Source organism: Apteryx rowi, unplaced genomic scaffold (assembly GCF_003343035.1).
Source record: "Apteryx rowi isolate R43461 unplaced genomic scaffold, aptRow1 scaffold_93, whole genome shotgun sequence".
Lineage (NCBI taxonomy): Eukaryota > Metazoa > Chordata > Aves > Apterygiformes > Apterygidae > Apteryx > Apteryx rowi.
The window spans coordinates 1,367,682-1,383,694 of NW_020451238.1; the positions used below are offsets into that span (position 1 = coordinate 1,367,682).

The following is a 16,013-nucleotide window of genomic DNA, read 5'->3' on the forward strand; positions in this document are numbered from 1 at the left end:
ACGTGCGTTCCTCGCGCCTCCCCGGCGGCAGCGCGGAGGCAGGGCCGCCCCCTCTCGCCCGCCCGCGGCCGCTCACCGGGCTCCCTCCGCGCGCCGGGGCGGCGCCGCTCCGCTCCGCTGCGGGCAGGCGGCTCCGCGGGGGTTTTGGGGGAGAGCGATCACTCGGCCTTCTTCTGCTGTTCCTAAGGCGGCCTCCGCGCCGCCAGGCCGATGCAGCGGAGCGCCGGGCAGCAGCGAGCACGTGATGCCCGCGCATGACGTAGCGGAGGGAGGGGGAGAGCAGCGAGGCGCGCATGCGCCCCGGCGGCCGTTGGTGCCGCTCGGCGCGGCCGCGCCGCCTGAGGGGGCCCCGGTGAGAGAGCCCCGGGCCGGGCTGCCGGASAGACTGCCCCTCCGCGGTGGGGGCGCCGGGCCCCGAGAAGCCACCGTGGAAGGACCTGGGGCCCCCGGCGCTGGCGAGGAGCGCCTGGAGCGGCAGAAGAGGGCGGGGGTGGCGCGGGTCGCTGCAGCTCTGGTGCCCTGMGAAGTCTGGTCAGGGGGTGCATGCCAGGCCATGCTCGTAGACCTGCTCCCTGCAGCCTTTCGTTTGCCAGGAATCTGTTTGCCGAGCGCTGGGTTATCGCGCTCCTGAATTCACTTTCGCCTGCTGGCTGCCACTGTGAATCCGTATTTGTTGTGGGACGGGCAGCCCCAAATCTTTCAGCCCGACGGAGCCACCGTTAGTTTTCCAGGTGCTGCCTTGCAGAAGAGACTCTTTAGAGGAAAAAGTTGATCCCTGAAACTGTTCCAAAGGAAAGTTAATGGTTACGTATAACAGTTGGACTCAAGCAACAGTTAAATAACCAGCCTAATGTTTACTGTTGCTGTCAGAACAAAAACACTGTATGTGGGGTTGGAACTGTACCCTGCTGACATACCCGTCCACCCTCCTCGGACAGGTGATGGTAGGCTCTCGTGACAGCACAYGTACATGACAGCACTGCAGAAACACATAACTTCCCCCTTAAGAGTCCCCTGTTGCTCTCCAGCTACACCAAGACCTGCTCAAGGAAAACAAACCATAATTTGCTTGTATCACCTGTCTCAGAGGGAAAAGCTTCTTCATTTTTTGTAGCTTCTCAGAAGGCTACACTGCTATAATTTCAGTTAGAGAGATTGGTACATCATAAAACTAATGCTTTTCATTTTTCTTATTTTTGGAGCCAAAGAGCTTTTCAAAGTTAAATTACACCTAGAGTACCACAGTGCTGTTTAATAAGTGTTATGCTGTTCCACTTCCACTGGTGCAAACAAAGGCATACAAATTTTAAGTGAGTATGTGAAGGTAAATCTGGGCTTTGTTTTTCTACTCTAATTTAATTATTATCTCAAACCCATTACCCATAGGACAGCTAATTCCCGAGAGCGTGCTCTAAAGGGCTGTCAACTGGATTCAATGGTTATGAAAATGCAGTGCACTAAGGAAACTATGCCTCTCAATATGAAGAATGTCCTAAATACAGATAAATACCTTCAGTATTGTATAAAGCACAAATACAACCCTGTTTTCCTACATATTTTGCTGAAGTGATTTGAWTTAGATTTAGAACAGCAGATCATGGCTATAAAATTCCACACATAATGAAACCACATGTACAGGATACCTTCAGGTCTTTAATTTGTTAGGARCTAAATGTTTATTAGAATATGATGCAGTTAATATTCCCTGCAGTCTCCTTCAAAATGAAATACCCCTTTCACAACACAAAGATAATGAGTTATATGGCAAGATAAGGTGGTTACCAGAATTCAGGAATGACAGAATCCAATTAATTTAACATGAATTAATGCAAGATCAAATTTATTACAGTTAGATGCAATTTGTAATTGAAAGTTCCATTACAGTGCAGGTTTTTACATGTTATCTMTCATCAATAAGAGATCTCAGAAAAGACAGGTTCTCCATTTTGCACAGCAGCAATGTATTTATGGTATCACCAGTAAGTCATTTCTTCCATATTTACTGTGAATAACTGCAGGGACCAAGACCTCGGTTGTGTATCGAAGGCTGTGCTCTTTCTCACAGAAGGAATAAGAAAGAGTGAAAGCCTTGACTGAGATTTAAGCAGAAACCTGGGCCTCATTGTCTTTGGCTGCTTTGCTGGGCTGCCCCTGCCTTGTTACTTATTCAGCCTTTTTTCCGATTTTTCACTCCTCTAGGAAATCACCCCTCTCTTTTTTGGGTGGGAGGGGCGGAATCAACTCTCTAGTCAAATAAACCTTTCAACCTCCTATCTTCAAAATAAACACTTTTATTGTGGACAGTCCAAGCTCCTTAGGTAAAGCTTTAGGTCTCAAATCCAAAAGACACACTGTGTCCTTTTAATAATTTCATAGTGGAAACCCTTTATTTGCCCATTCCTGTGGTGTTATGGAGGTTTTCAATGATTCTGGTTTAGGTTTCGGGATTAGGTGAAACCAGAGTGCCTTAAACCTCTTTAGAGGTTTGGGATTAGGTCTGCATCAGGCCTAATATAGCCTTTCTATGCAAGGCTAAATTAAATGGCAAGAATATTTGTTGTGCGCTGATTCACAGGTGTTTGGCAAAATACCAGAAAACATAAAGGAACCACTGGAAGAATCATGAAGGCAAAGCCATCGAAACATGAGTATTAGCTAAGTACTGCAGTATCACTTGCAACTGTGGGGTCTTTCAGACTGTGCTTCTAAGTGATTTTAAGCATGGATATCATTTTTATGTGTCTCTCACATGAATGTGAGTAAATTGAAGATCTATCGTGCAAATGGATCAAGGATTTTTATTTCAGTATCACATTCTGGTAATTGCTGCCTGTTTTATAGCAAATGTATATTAAAGTTTGTCAAACAGCTGATATCACTGAAGCTCTATTGTTTTATTGTGCACATAAATTCTACTCCTTCTCTGAGGTATGCAGTGCCCTGACAGCATATGCTAGGTCATGAGGAGAGAAGCACAATAGATTTATGCCTATTATTAAAACACCACCCTGTCTGGCTCAGGAGGCAGAGACATTTGCCTCATTGATGACCGTGGATTAATTAGAGGAGATAGTTTCGTTGTGTAGGCTTTGTCTGCTATGAGGCCTTTCAACAGCTTTTCACTTGCTTTGTCTCTGCTAGGGGTATTTCTCCTCCACCTGCTCAGCTCCAAAGTCTGTAGTGCAGGCAAGGCCTGACTAACTGGCCATACCTCTAGGYACTGGCTAAGATGAGCAGATATCATCAAGCTGAATGAAGAGCAGCTCCGTGCTATAGTGTCAGGATCTCTGCAAACCTCAGCAGCTGGTTTGGCTTCATTTGTAGCAAAAGGCGAGTTTCAGAAGCCTGGCTCTRTGATACCTGGCCCTGGTATCCAAAAGAGCTGGATATGTAGTTACCAGGTGGTGAACAGACGCTGGTGGGTTATTCCTATGGGCTGTCCAAAATCAGTTATTACCTGGGCATAGCCATCTCCTCACACCAAAACGTTCCTTTCACTGATTATGAGCCTGTCAGCCCCCTCCAGAAAAGTGTGTTTTGAAAGCATTTCTCCCCCCAAAAAGACAGATTTCAGCTTCAGTTGTGGACTTGCCTGTCTTTAGAAAGTCAACCACATCTCAAAATTACAGGGTTTCCTGGTGATTTTTTTCCATGCCAACAATCAGTTCTCTTGCAGGCAGCRTTTTTGCATTCCTACGGCAAGTGTTTCAGTTAGCAATGCATACAGCCAGATTGTATCTTCTCAGGTTTGCTAGCAAAAGCAAAACAGAAATAGTTAAGACAAGTTTCAAGAAACTATGTCCCCTCTAATCAGATGAGTTGTAAAAGAAAGAGGGAGGCTAAGTGGAAGGATTTAATAATCTTAGAATCTGTATAAAACATTATTTATGGCTTAAGAGCTACACAAGGCCTGAACTTTAAATTTAAGTTCTTCCCCTCCTTAACAGTGCATGTAAGGAAGAAAAGAGAGAAATGTTACCAGTCAAGGACATAACCATAAAATAATGAGCAGCAGAAGAATGAAATGAAAGTATTAGGGGCCAAGGGAGGCTGAGTGGGAGTTCATCTTCATACATGATTGACCTACACTTGGAACAAAAAAAAATGAAAGACACCCACTTCATCCTTAAATGAGATGGTTATTTGAGCATAAATAACAGTCTCATGTCAAATACACTGCTATTTCCAATGGAGTCTTTATGCTACAGAATCACCACATTCTCAGCTCTAATCTGCCCCCGATAAAAATACAGCCAGTTGCTGTGAATCAGCAACCTTTGAAAATGGCAACACGTTCAGGGCGAAGAGAAATGGAGGAGACAAAGAGCTGCTGTTTATCGAGCTCTGCAAGGCGAGGCCCCACCTTTCTTCCTTGGAAGCACGCCGTAACACCGAGAATTGTTTTTCTCCCTGGGTGGGAAGCCTAGCTCCATGCAGCTAACTCGAGGGACCGCGGCCCAGCACCCCAGGTGTATCAGCCCACGCCAGGCCTAGGTCTCTCTGAAATCAGGAGCAGTGAGACACCAAAGTCCTCCCGGATGCTTGAAGCTCTCATTATTTTACCTTTTGAAATAACAAAGTGCTCTGACCAGAAATCTAAAGGTTCTTGCATTTTTCAGAGCCCTTGGAAGGCGGTGGCTGCTCCCAAGCAGAAAGAGGGAGAAAAGGGGAATGACGACGTCAAACAGAGACTCGCTCAGCTCCAGCCCGAGGAGGAAGGGTGCGGTGAGAGCACGCAGCCGGGCCTATCCACGGGCTCTCCCTGCCAAAAAGTGGGCTCCTCCTTTCTCGGCCCATCCACAGCCCCATGGCCGTGCCCCCTCCCACGCGCTGAYGCTGGCGCTTCTCTGAGGAGCACCAGGACTGATGCAAGGCTCCTGCCTTGCACGGGGCCGGTGAAGGAGAGGGCCTGCGAGGGGGAACGGTCGCTCTCCAGCAGAACTGCCCTGGGTGGCTGCACCCAAAGGAGCAGGCCAGCCGGGATGCAAATGTTTCCGGCCAGCAAATGACACCTCACCTTAAGCAGGAAGCTCATTTCCCTCCACAGCCAGTGAGGAAAAACAGGCTCTTAACTACGTGGGAATATCCCCTCCAGCTTTGTTTCTGCTTCCACTGTTTCCTAGAGTAACGCACTTTAAAAACAAGCTTTGAAATCCAGAGGTGCCACTCCATGGGAAGCGGGAGACGCCTTTGGTCTCGGCATGGACTCCGGTACTGCTGTGCTCTGACTGGGAAGACCCTGCACTGGTGGTGAGGGCATCCCACTGGGGTGTCCTATGGCAGTGAGGAACAGAGCAGGACCACATGGGGGACACTGTGGCATCCACGTTTTCATGTGTTTTCATTTCTAGGGACACCTCAGGAGAATTCCTGGTGATCTTCCCAAACCCTTCCCGAAAAACAGAAATGAACTGGCCCTTGTTCTCCTCAAAGGGGTCATTGGAAAATGGCCTGCGGGCATCTTCTGGAGCATCTCTTTCGTCCGAAAGAGAGATGCTGACAGCATGCAGAATCCAAACCCTCTGGAACTAGGCAGGGAAGAGACCCGAGAGGCAAACATGTATCAGGGTCCAGCTGCAGAAGGCTGCATTTCTGTTAACGTCTGAACCAAAACCTTTGATGCAAACGTCCCCGCTTTCTAGGCGTTCCAAACTGGGGTGAAAGCACAGCACTTCCACCCTAGCTGGAAACGCAGCCTTGCACCTTTGATTTCTGAGGACAGATCGTTTTTCTCGGGGTGGGGCGCATGGAGAGCAAAGGATACTTTATGTCTGGTTCAGGCAGACCAACCAAAGGCTTAAGTGGACACACACACTACCAGCAGCATGTGATGGGATTTAGTGCAAGGAAATCAAACTCTCTGCCCCACCTCCTGAGCTTATCCTTTAAAGACCAGTCCTGTGCTCACAGCTGGAGTTTATGTGAGTCCTGCCTTATTAATTAAGTGTAGCCAGTGCCTTTTTTCCCCCTGAATTCCAACAGAAGCAATTAGAAAGCAGATACTTCACACATAACAGCTGGATCATTTAACCCCCCCATGCTATTTGCTCCCCTCCCCCAGCCAACTCATGACCCCCTTTCCCATCCTTTCATCTAATTGAGAAAGGGGGTAAAATCAAGGTGGCTAAACCAGGGGCAACATATAACCATATTCTTATTAAAAATCATCTAGTGTAACACTGGAAGTGGATGGGGGTTGTGGACAACATGCTTCTGACCAGGAAATCACAACGTTCACCTAACAGATGGGGAAAAGCGCCGTGGCTGACTACTCTGTCCTCCTTAAAAGGGGATCTGTATCAAAGTAGCAGCATATTTTCTTCACTGCAGGCTGTTGATGTCATTAGAGCAAGGTCTCGTTTTTATTTAACGCCAGAGTTAAGAGTCACATAAAATTGGCACAGGTGAGGGCACCAGGCCCATTAAGTTGTGCAACGTGACTCTCTGGGAATTTTTTGAATGTTCATGTACATCCAATTTATTTATGCTTGGGCAAGCCAGCCCCAGCGCCTCTCCTCCCTGTTCCCCCAGTATGAATACAGCCTCAGTCCTGCCATTAGACCTGTGAAAAACCTGCTCAATCCACTAAATTTCCCCCACTCCCTGGGAAGATCCAGTTACAGGAAGGGCAGTCCTGCCCCTCTCTGTCCCACATACATCGCTGGGAGATGCTGTGGACGTTAAAACAAAACCCAGAGCCAGAAACACCCACAGTAACACTGAAAGTGAAATCTGCCCTCGCCAAACGACGTAAGTGCATGTTCTGCTCCCCCGTAGGGACTCCAGAGGCCAGTTCTTGATTTAAGGCAGGTAGAGATTTTCTGAGGCAAACCCATGTTAAGATGACTGGAGACTGATTTGCCTATGGAAAACCCTTCTGATGCAGGGAAGTAATTTCAGTGTGTTTCCAGCAAAGGGGGGTCTGAAAATGGCCACAGTATTTCTCTTCCTAGCATGGCTGACGTTTTTTAATGTAGAATTTATAGGTAAAATAGAGATCTGGTCATGATAGCGATAGGAATAATAATGAAAGAGTAGACAGCCAAAGTTACCCCAATGTTGTGAGATTTTTCTGATAGATGATTCCTCACTGCTCCTGAAATCAGACAGCACCACGAGGTCATTTTCAGTTATAATATGGGAAAGGTTTTGGTCCAGCTGTAAACTTCCCATTTCCTTCCTCAAAAGGCCATCGGAGAGGATGCTGTTGCAGCCATCCACCTAGATGTTGCCATTTTTATTTCAGTTTTTCAGGAATCTTGCAGCACTTGTACGTGCTCTACAACAGCCTCACAAAGCAGCTATCTAATACCTACGCTGCAGACAAGGAGAACAAGTTAGGAGGGATTAAGTGATCTGCCCAGCTTCCCACAAGACAGCACAGGTGTGGCTAGAAATCCAGACTCCTAACTGCCAATCTTTGCTGTGTTATACGAACCAGACCATGTGCTTTGCTGTAAAAAATCATCATTTCAGTCACATGTTTGTCATCTAATACAACTAGTATAGGGACTCCTAGAAACTGTTATAGCTGATTAGTCAGGATAAGCTTTTTTTTTTTTTTTGGACCCTTCTAGAAGAAGAAAAGTAAAAGGGAAGGGCATCCCTTTATAACTGCAAATGCTCTCAGCTAATGAGAGCAGAAACGGCATTTTATATTTTGGCAGTTTGTAGTAAGTAGTATTATTAAAACTACAATAAGATCAGCTAATGCTGCATGAAATGTTAGTGATGTCTGAGCACAAAGTAGAGCCCCCATCTCTTTAGTTAAAATTACAAAATGATTAACAGCTCAATTAAAAACATTTTTGTTTTTGACATGATAAATTATACTTTATCTACCTATCTGTAGATATAATTGATTATTTTATCCGTTTGCTGTTGGCTGTCATTAAAAAAGACAGATATCATGGCTTTCTGGCCTCTCTCCCGCTGAGAGAAAGAACAAATCCTGCTATTAATGACAGACAGCATCATTATGAAAAAATTCCATTTGCCACTAGGCAACACAGCCGAGTTCCAGTAATTATTGTATTAGTCAAGCCGTTGAGAAGTTCCATAAAATTGAGCGTGTTTTTAAGGAGCATTCAACATTATTTGGCAACTTTTGTGATGTAACAATTAAAACCATGCTTCAGGCCCCAAAATGTGCAGGAGATTGCCAAAATCAGATAAAACCCTAGAGGGCCCCTGACTCGCAAAGAAAAAAAAATCAAACTGTTTACTTTTAGGATCAGACATTCATCAACATTTGGCTTTTGTTTCAGCCAGTGTCAGATAATAACAGCACCACGTTCTCAGTCGGCTTCTAACACAAAGCTCTAAGCAGTTTGATGTCGGGCCTCTGAGAGGTAGCTGGGGCTGACACCAGCCTCTCCGCGGGAGAGGGAAATCTCACGGAGAGCTGATGGTACCAACCTTGCTCAGCAGATCAGACACCTGGGAGCACTCAGGGGTACCTTCTGGAGTGAATCACGTCTGTTCTCCACCAGTGAGCATCAGGAAATCGCTGGGCTGAAGTGCAAGTTATTCTTCCTCTCACATCTAGGAGTGGAGCCAGGCAACACCTCAGACTGTCAAGGCTCCCGGGGATAAAGCAGAAGTCTCCTGTCCATGTACCCCATTAACCTGTCAAAGAACCATTAAAAAAAAAATCACACTTTAAAACTGCCAAGGGAAATTGCTACTGAACTAACTTATGGCCAAGTTTATCATCTACCTACTTCTCTATTGGGTGTTGTTAAGAAATAATGATTTATAGTACCAGAAATGAAGATACAATATCAGGCTTCTGCAGCAGAAGGTAAAGTTGGTTATAAAATGCAGACCTGGTTTGCCTTTACAAGCTATAAGAACCACTTCATGAGCACATCTGTTTGTAAAGGAGTTAAAAGGGATTGATCTCCCTTTCCAGAATAATGTGCCCAAGTCAGGAAATCTCCACATATCAAAGAAAGAACTTTGGTGGGAGCAGCAGTTTCCAGGGCAATCAAAGGGAGCTGTGATCTGAACATGGGACGAGGAGCCAGGATACYGCTGCTGACACTGGGGAATGGCGATAGGGCTGGTTTTAGCACCAGGACCCTGCCAGTCTCCACCTGGAACATGCTGTACCAAGTAGGACAGATGAAAAGATACTGTGGAGCCTGCCATAATATGACCTTTCATCACACAGCTCCTGGGTTGGAGAAGACTGCCAATTGTTAGAGCCTGCTGAACTATTTTTAAAAGAAAACAAAAAACAAAATCCTGAGCGATCACAATTTCTACTTGATTTAAATGGGAACAGCAGTACGCAGCAGTCCAGGCCAGGAGTCGGCCACGTGCGGCACGCAGGCAGCTCTTGAACCATACGTGCCATTGCCAGTGCAAAGGCAGGAACCGAGACTTGTGAGAGAGGGCATGTGTGAAAGAAAAGCTGCTTCTCTCTCCCTGCTCCAAGACCTATCTTGCCTCTGTGCAATGCAGGCATGCCTGAATCCCACTAAGCACAGAAATCCGCAAATGCTGGAAGCTACTGCCTCATTTTCCAGCACATTTAACCTCTAGTTTGGGCCTGGCAGCTGCTAGCCAGCAGTGAGATGTATAGCTATAGAAGTAAAAAACCTTGAATAACTAACCATCTGCTTTCTGGGAAACAGCATGGCCTTGCAGTTTTCTTCAGCAGAGTTGAAGCATGTACGGTGGCAGCATTCGGTTGTATTGCCTAATAGGGCGTTTGGAGCTGTCGTCTGAAGTGAAGCATCCTGGGTCAGCTCAGGAACATAGGAGAGTATCTGTCAGTATGGAGAATGAATATTTTCAGCTCTTATTCTTGTATTGTATGAGTGAATTGTGCCAAATCTACAACGTATGAGACTAGTGCCAGATGAAGGCTTAGGAGGGGTTTTTAATATATGTTCTTTATTGGTATTAAAATTTTTATTATTAAAAGAATTATGTTACAATATATGTGAGCAAGATCCACCTAAACTAAAAAAGTCATCTGAAAAAGCTATATTTCTAATATTCTTTTGTTAGTTCCTTTGGCTTACCATTCATCTGAGCCATCAGTGAGCAAAACGCAAACACTAGCACTCAGCAAGAGAGAGCCCAGCGATGGAAGAGGGAGACGGAGCAGACTGACAGTGAAGTGTTTGTGGGTATTGCTGAAAACAAGGCAAATCCATTGAAAAAACCTGGTAATGCTTGTGGTGAAATTATGGAGACTTTGGATCAAGGGCTGTGAAGAAGGCTAAACTCTCTGATTCCGCCAACGCCTCACAGACCAATCCTACGGTTCCCTTGTGAACTGTAGGAACAAGCCTGTACAACTCAACCTGTTTCCACAGCAGCCTGTGCTGTTCAGGCTCCGGTCTGTAGGTGTTTGCATCTCCCCCAGCTGTGCCAGTTGGCTGGCRTTGCTGTTCAGAAGGATGCCAGATGGCTAGTACTTTAGCCAACTTGATTTCCAGATGACTGATTTTTGTAGCTACCACTTTAATTAAAATAAAACATATATAAAAAGAGACACGAGTTTATCACCTGCTAACGCATGCCATGGTCGTCTCTCGGTCAATCAGCGTGCAGCAGACAGAGCCACAGACTTCAGTTCCACACCAGCAGTATCCAGAGGAAAAAAAGATTAGTCCATCTGCTAAAGCTATCAGGCCCTTTGTGCTGCACTGTACCAACTCCTAGTTACAGGATCCAGTGCCCTCTGCTGAGCAGAGCCCAAAAAAGCATCACTGTGTCTCAGGCCCTGCAAAGTTACTGTTTCAGATACAGCAGTTTTGGGGCAGAAGGGCTGGAAGTCTGCTTCTCCCCTGCGTGCACAAACATGCCCCCGTTGTTCCATCTGCCACCGGCATTACTGTAAGATGCCACATGGAAAGCATCGAGGAACTTGTGATGGCTACAGAGCCGTCACAGGAGTAACAGGTCACTTCTGGAAGGGGAAACCCATGTGGACATGCRGTAGTCATGAAAGGAGCTGGGCTAGCAACCTTGGCAGGCTCAAGTCGAACAGAAATGTTGCTGCTTTGCCTTGATCTTTATTTACAATAAACGCCTCGGCTCCAGCTCAGCGTTTTATCTGGGAGCAGCCGCCGGCGTTTCTGTGACCATGTTCCGTCTCATTGGTGCACTGACATATTTACACGCGGGCCGGGGCCCGGGCAGCTGTGGATAAGGGGCCATATATCAAGAGAGGAAAAAGGGATGCAAAGATGAATTTTATGAAATATTTTCCATTTTCCTTTGACTTGGTTGTGCGTTTTGCTACGGCCCATTGGACACTCACTCAGCACTTGGACATTTGGTCCGTGCAGTCTCGCCTATACTTCTAGTTGTGTCTACATGCCAAGCCTAGCCCAGTACCTGGCGCAGCCCTGGGGGAAAAGGAGATATTAAAAAAAAAAAAAGGTAGTGGGGGGGAATTTCCTGCCCTCCAATGGCGTGTGCCACAGGAAAGAGAACGACGTCTTGTAAGTCAGCAAACAGTCTGGTCTGATTCCCACATGACCCAGCCTGTTGCATTTTACTTCTGAGTGCCAAAGTGAGAGGAATTATTTCCACTACTTTGTGAGAGAAAACAATCAAGTCCCATTTGCAATTTAAGGAGGTCAAATCATCCTTAATTTCTTCTTTGGGCAATGGAAAGGGTTAATTCCTTACAGTGTTGACTTAATCCTTTCCTTTTTTTCCTGTGGCTGAGTAATAGGTTAGATGTGTTGACTCTGTTTAAAAAGACAAGCTTTGGACATAATATTAATGATATTGTATGTGCAATAACATTAGAAAACAAACAGAGAGGCACCTGGGGAGTCTGAAGGCATCTTCTGGCCTTTCTGGGCTGACAGCACAGAGTGGCTCTCCAACATTTCCATGTGGAAAAACATTATCTAGCACGAGAGAGTTTACTTTGAGTGACCCTCTTGCCTTTCAAACAATGAGATGTCAGGACTATTGTGAAGCTGAAAAGATGTTTAACGTGTTTCATAAGAACAGCCCATCGCTCAACCAGCCGAAGAGAGGAAAAAAGTAAAAAAGGAACCCAGACAAACAATTGGAAAGAAAAACTGGACATTTGAATGGAATAACTGCTGGTGTCTTTCCTCTGGCACTGACATCCTAACAAAGGGTGTGAGAGTTTTTTCCCTTATTATTTTTTGCAAGGCGAAGATGGGAGGAGAGCACTGTTTGTTTATTCATTTGTCTTAGAGCCACACTGACACAAAAAAGTCACTGCACATACCTGCCCATGGCTCAGGTTCATCCCATGGGAGTGGGAAGCCTGCAAGAACTGTACTCTCCCTTGATAGCCTATGTGAGATCCAAAACAGCACGTGGAAGTGTTTATTTCCAAGTCACCTTGGTATGGTCTGAAATCTAGGTAAGCCTAACCAGTCAGCTGTAGATACCACCTACCACAAATGTGTGCAAGGCCTTAGTACAAGTCTCACTTCCAAGACTTGTCAGGCTTTGTGCAGACATCCTGTCCTAAGCGACATGGTATAGGCAGAGTAAACTAGTTGCCCTATTGCTGCCGAACCACAGATTTCACTGGTACAACTGTGTTTAAATGGAACTGACTGGAGGCAGCCTCACCTTGGATAGAGAGCCAGCAGGTCCCAGGATGAGATCTTCTCCGTTGAGTCAAACATGCCTGCCGGCACTGCCAAAGAACCTTCCCAGAGTGCTCCTTGGAGCCCTCTCCCACGGATGGTTTCATTCGCTGCAGTGCAGCACCCGAGGCTGCGCTGCAAAGGAGCCCTGGAGGTCCTTGGGCACGCCAAGACCTCAGCAGATATTCTGTCAGGGAAAACAGACAGTCTTGAACAAGACTTATTTAGGTATTTACTTGTGCACCCTGTCCCATTAACAGATAATCACCACTTCAAGCTAGGAGCTGGGGTTCATTTAGTGACTCACCCAAGATCAYACAGATGATGCTTACTTTGAGAATTACCCACCAAGCCAACTCACACCACCRGATTGCTTGTTGAGGATTGCACTGTATCTAGGAGTCCATTTTAATATATAAGAAGTGTAGGCTTTGGAGCTAAGATGGAACAGTAAATTAAATAGTGAGGCATTTGTCACATCTCTGTTCAAAGCAGGCTAACGTTTCATGTAAGGAATTACATGCTTCAGACAGTTGCAATCATCTTCTGCACAAATAATTTAAGCTTACTTGGTCTATTTTTTTCTGATTTAAATTTTTATTGGAAATATAAATACCGATGTCGGTCACCAAACCAAATAAAACAAACATATTGAGTAGGGGCTATTATAGACTAATATGGAAACAAATAATCTGCAAGTCTGGTTTTATTTATAAGCTTATTTGAGTTTTTACTCTAGGCTCATATTAATCGGGTTTGTGGTTTCCACATCTGTACTGCTGATGCCCAGCACAAACAGCATGCCAAGTTGGACCTGGGCATCCTCCAAGCTCTAGATGGAAAACATATGCTTCAGCTCTAGCTACCTCAAGACAAGCAGGGCAAGTAACCTACCAAACAACCACAGCGGGTGCAGCAGGCAGAGCAAAACTCCGGGGAGCTTCCTGAGGTGCCTGCTTGAAAGCTTCTTGCTTCTGACTTGCTCCAGGGGCAGCCAGGCTGCCGCCTATGTTATATTTGCTCTCCCTGATGATCAAGCGATACCAGTTCCCTGCACAGACTCCCTTTCCTCTAGCTGTAACTAGAAATTCCTAGACTGGACCAGTTAGTTCCCAGTGTCAGCTAGCAATACATATTGTGGAGAAAGATGGAAGAACTCCTGCAGACTGTGGCAATGCAGTATGAATTCTTTCCAGAACCCTTGATTAGTTTTAATATTTATTAAAAGCATTCTGAAAGTTCATGAGATCCATAAATATATATAAAGGATGCCCATGCCACTTGTCAAGCCAAAACGGATCCAGCTGTTCTGTGGTGCTGATCTCCGATTGCGGAGAATCCCTCTACTAATGAAAGATGTATAAAGGGAATCCCAAACTAGAAATATGATCTCTGCTAAAGACTGTTCAAATCAACTATGAGAGAATATTTCAGGGAAGTATGTGAACACAAGGCTGCTTCTCAGCACAGCTGAGATGCAGTCCTGGGAACCCMTCTCCATGGGGATATCCGCGCTCCTTGCAGACGCTTCCCAGGACAAGCTGCTTCCAGACAAACTTTGCTTTGGGCTAGTGCAACGCCTTCCCCGAGTTTTGCGCCAGTACAACCACATCACTGCAACCCCCCCCCCCCCAGGGGCCGACAGAAACTCAGCACAGTATGAGCGCTTCCTCCTACAGCAGAGGAGGCCAATATGCGAGCTCAGCAAAATGACATAACTGACAGTAGTGGGCGAAAAGGAAGCAGTATTCCTGTCATAAATGCAAGAAAATTGGCAGCAGGCGTCAAATTTATTCCCTTATGTACCCTCTGATGGTCATCCGGCAGCCTCTGCCACCTGTAGCAATTACCTCTTTCCTGATAAATTTGACAAAASTGACGCACAGTGGTGCCATAAAATATGTTTTTTCAAGTTATTATAACATCATCTATATTGTTGTTCATACAACAACACCGTGATTTGTTTTAATTCAGCGCATGGACGGGGGGGAGGGAAGAAAAAATTAACGCACCCTCAGAGCCCCAGCCGTGTCGAAGGAAATCACTCAGTGTCGTCCATCCTCCTCCTCCTCCTCCTCCTCCGAGGCCTGGTGTGTCCAACACGGCTGCTCTGCGGCTCTCAAGCAGAGGCAGTTGTTTGAAACTGAGATGGCAAAAGAGCAGTGCCTGATAACAGAGCAGCAGATCTGTCATCAGCACAGAAGGCAGTCGTTCCTCGTGGCAGGGGCTAGAGAAAAGAAGATGCAATTAACAATTAGCTTTGGTAAGAGAAGACAAAACCCTTAGAACACAGTTTCTGCCGCAACAGATCAAGCCGCAGACTTAGGAGGTAACGGTTCAAAGTCCTGGTTCCTGCCTTGCTAGATATGCTATAAGATGAAAGAGAGAGTGAATTTCTCCTGCCACTTCGTTCTGGCTAACTAAGAACTGGGGCTCAGCCATGGAAAAAGGCCAATCTCACAATAGTTTCAGGAAACGAAAACAGCTTTGCAGCATTTCCAAACAAACCTAGCACACCTTCAGCTTTGTATTTTAGGCACGAAGTTCAGGCGTCTCACCGCAGAAAGCGAATGGAAGTGTTTCAGCGGGTGCTGCGCTATCTCCTCTGGCCGCCCTCCCCGCGCAGCTCCCCCGCTTCTGAAGTTAAAGCCAAGTTCACGCAGAGCTCTTGGTGTCGCAAGCAGGCTTCGCTTTCACAGGTTTGACCTTCGAGCGGCATCCTCCTGCTCCCAAACTGGCGTTAACAGTTCTGTAAAACAGACACAGAAACTTAGATTAGAAAGATCACGCCAGTGACACTGCTTATACGCATAATCTGAAGGACTATCATCTACATTGCCTGCTTCAAATCAGCTCCCTTAAACCCTGCTGTCAGCGCAGCCGGGGCAGCAGCCTACCCAGGAAGCRAAGTCGCTGAGCAGCGAGTCCAAGCTATGCAAAACCAGGGTGAACTTTGCTGGTCTCTGCGAGCTCGAGGGAACACGCGGGAACGACCCACCGCGGCACAGCCTCAGCCCTGGTGCTGGAGACCCAACGCAGCAGCCCCTACCCTGCCGCAGGTGCGGACGGCTGCCGGGGAGGCTTTACACCCGGGCTGAGTCCCTTGGGACCGAGCCTGCACGCAGCTACGCGGGGCCAAGACACAGGAACGCCAGGTAGGCTCGACTGAAATGGTAAGCRTGTCAACTTGGAAAGGCTGTTTAACACTTACTGTACCAGGGCAAAGATGAAGGCAGGTGCTGCTCTGCTTGAACGGTGTTTTTCCACTGTCAGTCACAGGCTTCATAGAATCTGGTAGAATAAGACAAAGAAATGGAATATTCCCCCAGTAATCTTTCTAAAAGCTGTTATTATCACTGCCATGACTCCTCCTGTACTGTCCTGTACTGTCCTCTTGCCAAGGAAAAT

The 16,013-nt window shown here is 46.4% G+C and overlaps 1 protein-coding gene and 1 long non-coding RNA gene across 3 annotated transcripts in view; both read right to left on the reverse strand.

The window, feature by feature from the left end:
• The window catches only part of GNB1L (G protein subunit beta 1 like), a 43,106-nt gene extending 42,875 nt beyond the window's left edge, over window positions 1-231 (reverse strand). The window contains exon 1 of one of the 2 annotated variants that reach the window (XM_026091875.1): window positions 77-228. The gene's annotated coding sequence lies outside the window, so the exon portion shown is untranslated. Of the gene's footprint in view, window positions 1-76 lie in introns of both variants that reach the window. The other variant, XM_026091880.1, reaches the window with a different exon arrangement.
• Window positions 232-1,674: 1,443 nt separating this feature from the next.
• On the reverse strand, window positions 1,675-10,643 carry LOC112978431. Its single transcript, XR_003257889.1, has 4 exons — window positions 10,525-10,643; window positions 9,621-9,776; window positions 8,419-8,628; window positions 1,675-3,751 (listed from the first exon to the last, which is right to left on the reverse strand). It is a non-coding gene; the product is annotated as an uncharacterized LOC112978431 (long non-coding RNA).
• Window positions 10,644-16,013: the final 5,370 nt, after the last annotated feature.